This window comes from Dicentrarchus labrax, unplaced genomic scaffold (assembly GCF_905237075.1).
Source record: "Dicentrarchus labrax unplaced genomic scaffold, dlabrax2021, whole genome shotgun sequence".
Lineage (NCBI taxonomy): Eukaryota > Metazoa > Chordata > Actinopteri > Moronidae > Dicentrarchus > Dicentrarchus labrax.
In genome coordinates, this window is record NW_026136708.1 from 21,809,573 (window position 1) to 21,815,572 (window position 6,000).

Here is a 6,000-nt window from a genome sequence, read left to right on the forward strand (position 1 = left end):
TTGTGTCCTACTACACTGAAACGCAAGATATTAGAGCTACAACAATAAATATAACTTGGTGAAATGTATGTTATGTTAGCCATAAATGTTTTTATGTAACAGAAATGACACTGTACGATCAATTTGGTCCAGAGTGAAATGTCTCCAGTCAACAACTATCGGATGAATTGCCATCGACATTCTTATCGAAGTACTTTATCTCGGGAGGATGAATCCACATGACTTTGCTGATGTGTAATGTAGCCCGCCAACAGATAATGTCCCCAGTGAAAAATGTCATTTAATGGCAGGACACCTTCAAAACAAATGAGCAAATTTCAGTCAGCTTCAGTCGTATCTTCAGAATAATGCAAATATATACTGCTAATGCAAGTCTTCCAACCTAAACTACATAACTGGTCCTTGGCCCGACATAACATAACTGTCAGTGTCTTCTAAAATGCAATGTGTAACTTTTTCAAATGCATTAAGTTTAACAAACTACTTGGTTCTGGTGAGGGAAAGATCACCAATAGAAAGAAAGAAACCAATAGTTGACAGTTGATAGGATAACTAAGTCCTAAACACTCAATACCACTCACCTTCCAAGCACGTAAACTACCGTGGCCAGGGTGTAGAGTCATTGTTTGGTTTGTCTGTTTTGGGCTACTGTAGATGGTTCAACAGTCAGAAACAACCATCAGAAAGCATTAATGATCTGCTAGATTCTCTTACATTTATACAACTTGTCACCTGGAGTTCAGCAGTACAGCATTGGAGCCCCCGTTGGAGGCTACAGACTTTGTGGTCTCATTTCACTGACAAAGAACTGACCAATATATTTAGCTCCATTCACAGAGAGAGATATCACACAGCTCAGATATCTATGGTGTATTGTCCATGGTAAGCTTGCTTGCAGTCAATCTTCACAGGTCAGTAGAAGTCAATAGGAAGTAAACACAAACACACAAACACACACACACACACACACCTGCTCTTTGTTGCGACACCGCTGACTAAGCAACTGTGGTCTTTTTTTACAGCTTCTTTATTGGCCTAACTGATGCTGACTTTGCATCTCGCAGGCAAAATGAAATAATTGTAACACAACATGAACAAGCTTTAACAATAGACCTCTGTGTCCATATATTGTATTGAAGACATAAACCCATAGCACTGCATAAGCCCGTCTGTCAATCAAAGCAAGAGTTACGAGTTATTTCTTGCAGTGGGTGTGCGCACAAAAGTACTAGAGAGAAGGGATTTGTTTTCTTTTTCTTAAACATTTCAAATTGCATTTATCATCATTTTTCATACCAATAATCATGACACAGTCTGATTAATTATTGATGATTCACGGTCTGCAGGGATAATCGCCTTATAAACAGGGTCACTGGTGCGGGGTTTAATTGTTATCAGTCGCACACTTTTGTTATAATATGGATTATTCAGAACAGGCCGATCACAACAGTCAATCTTTTTAATCATCATCCAATGTGACCTTCACCTCCCTTTTATGCTATTTCATCAGCTTTTCTATAAGCCTTCCCAAACAGTCCTGCACCATTTTACACTTTTTTTTTTAAGCATGGATTTCAAATTAAAGTCCAGACTGTGAGATAATTCTTATTTCATATTAAAATATAGATTTATGTAATTTCTTCAACTTAAAGGACCTTTGTGTGACATTTCGGAGGATCTATTTGCCGAAAAAGAATATAATATTCATAGGTTTGTTTTCGTTAGTGAATATAGCAATCACTGAGTTTTTGTTACCTTATGAGCTGTTTATATTGTATGGAGTCCGCCATGTTGAACCATGATGTCTCGAGTAGCCCAAATAGGGCTATTTTTGCGAGTTTTGCAGCCACCGTTGTTTCCCAGGTCGTCAAATACAGTTGTGAGCTGTGTTCATTTAGTTGCAATCTGAAACTTCACCACTAGATGCCACTAAATCCTACACACTGGACCTTTATATCTGTCCACATAGGAAGGAGGGACAGGGGGGATGGATGGGTCGAACACAGGACTTACACACAGGAGACTTGGGTTGGTTTCCTGTGTGCAACCAATAGTCAACATAAATTGTTTTAATTATTTTATCCCCAACCATGATATTTTCCTAAACCTAACATAAATGTGACCATCACCTGAAATGTTTCTCAGCAAGTTCAAACTCTAACTGGACATTGCAATTTCTTTCATATTCTTGCTAACTTGACCGCCAAAGCGTGTAGATGATACCGTGTCAGTGTCGTGTTTTTCCTCACGCAAGTGTAAAAAGTACACGGTGGATCGCCTACACACTTTGACGAGAAATGTGAAATGTGAAGCAGCCCTCAATCAGTTACCAATGATACTAATTAAGGTTCACGTTAAAACAAGTCAGGGTGCTGCTATTGTGCGTGTTGGCTTGCTGTGAGAAAGGTCTATTCTTCCACTTCTGAGGAGAAAAATCTTGTTTCTGTGACACGATCTGACACAAGATCTACTAAAAATGTCAGGAGAGCGGTTTTATGCATTATTAAATACGTTGAACCAATTTTCACAATCTAGTTGATCCTGTACAACAGCTGGCAGCACAGCATGATGCCCGGGGGAACAACATCTTTTTTTAAAAAACTCTCACGTCTCTCTTCCAGTTAATCTTCATTCATATATACAGAATTCACCTCTTTGAAGCCTTTGATGCAAAGATGGGAGAAGTTCTAGTGTTTGAAAACCATTTAACTAACCAATTGTTGTGTAAACATCAGGCATTACACTTAAGATTGTATTTCATTTTCTGAAATTTTCCAATAAAAAACAAAACAGACAATCCTTCAGCAGCTGGATCCTCAGGGTCATTGACCTGCTGACAAGAATGATACTACGGATCGGAAGTCTGATCACCTGTGACCCAAGAGGCGTACAATCTACAGAGCTTTGAAGAAGAGACATCGAGGTTTGAGCGCTCCATACATTTTCTCAATTAACACAACCCCTGCATGCAGCAGTGGCTGATTCAAATATTCTCCCATTAACTAACCACCATCCTCAACAATGAGAAGAAAGTGTCTCTTTACTGAGCTTTTCTCCAGCGGTGGACCGAACGACCAACTGACGACTGCTTTGGTGCCGACCGAAATATACATCAAGCTGAAATCAGGTATTTTGGTGCATTAAAATACTTGCAATGATAACATACTTTGTTTTCAACGCTAACTAGCATGCTAACATAAAACTAAGACAGTGAACATGGCAAATGGACCAGTGTGAGCATGTTAGCATGCTGACGTTTTCATTCAGCACAAAGCAGTCTATAAAGGCTGCTCTAAAGTATAACCTCACAGAGCCCTAACATGGCTGTAGACTCCCACATCCTAACCACATACTAACTCTAAGCAGGTGTTCAGTATATAGTGTGCTCACGCTAGAAAAGTGATGAAGAATGAAGAAAACCCAAACAAAGACATCCATAGTTAACACAGTTAATTGGATACTATTCTCCCTCAATGCAATGCAGACACGACTTTAAATAAATTGTGGATGTTGGTGAAAAAGCTCCACAAAGATCTTGCAAAACAAAAAAGTCTAATAGGAAGTGATACAATATGTGAAATGTCTTTTTTAATAACTATAATAGCCCAGTATACTATCCACAATGGTCCCCAACATTCATAAAGACATCAAACAAACAGACTATTTATCAGTTAGACAGAACAGAAGCATTTACTGGTGAAGATGTCTTGTGCACCAGGTGTAATCTGTGCTTCAATCCTAACATGACACCCATCACTTGCACCAGTGCAGTTAACTAAATGCTGCATGACCAGCCAAGTGTGCAAAGCCTTGCCTCACATCATTGTAGCTGTTGTCAATGGAAGATAGATGATCTGGCCCTTGAGGCTGAGTAGCTGGACTACAGTTCTGTGTATTACCTCGTGTTCTATACTGTACTGTATGTTGGGGATGGGTGAGCCATATAAACAAGGATCAGGACATGAACACAGCCATGATGTAGCCAGAAGTTCAATGAATATATCAAAAAGTTGAGGTTTGGATCATTTGCAACGCAATCATGTTCAGCTTTGTGAGGGTTTATAATGGTGTTCAAATGAAGCATACATTAAATTCTAACTTGAGGCGAATGATACATGAATCATGAGACTTGAAACGAATCATTTTATGTTCGAACATCACACATAACACAATTCTTATATGTTTGGTGCAGTATAAATAATTCAGACACAGCTTACATGTATAATTGAATGAATGCTTTATTTAAATACAGCCGAGTGAGCCCACAAGCATCAAACTATCGTAACCTGAAATACCAAGAAATACATGAAAATACATGAAGACAATAGGACTCTGTGCTAATTAAAGTAAACTTTTCAATTTGAATACACAGACATAAACATAATTGCAGAATCACGTAGGCTTGCACAGAAACATTCTTTTTTTGACCATGTGTCTGTACAAGCCCGCAGCCAAAAAGGAGCCATTTGAATGGCTGAGTAATTCGTGGGAAATGCAACATGAACAGCATTGGCTGATGTAGCAGAAGTCCTTGAGGATAAAGCAGAGGATGAGCGTGCTCAGGGCTGGAGATGTGGTGGTCTTTCCAGTTTATTTAATATGAGTTCAGTTAGCACAGCAGTGAAGCAAAAGAGGGAAAAGCAACACTGTTAGGACGGCTTCAATTTGTCAGATGGCTCTTTTTGTCAGCTTTTTTATTCCACACCCAGTGATGATTCAAGTGGACATGAGAAATAACAGCAGTCCTTATAACGTCTCTAAGTCTGTAACATTTGACTCTTGAAATTTGTGGTAATTTTTTAAACAATGGGGTCTAGAAACAGCTTCTCATTTCTTATTAAGTAAGTCGTAAGTTGGATGAAAACTCTGTCTTTGCTGACTCGTATGTAAACTAGAACCTGTGCTAGGCCAGAATGAAGCAATGAGTTCTGTGTAGCATCTGGGACCAATGTACATAGCTAATGATGAGCTCCTCGACCTTGGAAGCAATGATACGTATACCTAGTATCTCTCTAACTAGTTCCCCATGCACCAACGTTGAGGAATCCAAATCTTGAGAGAACCGCGCTGCCGAGTTAAAGTTGATCAAAAAGCGATCAAACAACAGTCACAGGAGGAAAGTGCACTGCTAACATCAATTTCACTAATTTACTGATCACTGAAGAATATGTTGGTTTGTTTAGATGCTGTTATTCTTTAATGTCCCAATAACTCACTGTCCATCTATGGTTTGTAAGCTACAGCTCAAGTTTGTTAACTTTGTCTCTGTCGGGCCTCCAGAGCTCCAGCTACTGAGACTGAGAGAGAAATAATAATAAAAACTATACACAGTACGTTCCATTACAATGCATGATTACACAAAACACACTGACATTATTTTTGACTCCAAAAAGGGATGACTAAATATGCTCTCAATTGGACTTTAATGCATTTAACAAGTCTTTGAGGTTGCCGAAAAATGTGAATTTTCAGCATGAATCTCCCCTTTGATGGTGTCTGCCAATCCCACTTAAACCTCACACACAGTGTTCCTCCCCTAAACTACCTCCCTGTCATTTACGGGCATGTCTTACGGTCATGATGCGTGGGGCGGTAATGTGAAGTGATGCTGCATCGTTAGGTGTGAATGTGTGTGTCTGCTAATCGCCTAATAATTGGATGTGATGGCAGAACGTAGGCCGTGATGATGAATTACCGGCAGCCGAGCTGTGAGCACAGCAGGTAGGTGGCAAATGCTGCAGGTGCTGAGTTGGTGCGTGTGTGGTTCCCTGCTGCTGTTACACGCGCACACATACACATAAATGCAGAGACACACTCATGTCAAAGGCACACATAAGGAATTTGCACACATGCCAGTCACACACCTATAGGAGGACTTGCACACCTAATTCAAACAAAATGTAAGATGAAGGGGGGACAACTGGAGCCTTGGGGGTGACACACTCACACACACACACACACTCACACACACACACACACACACTAGCAAGGCAGTCACAT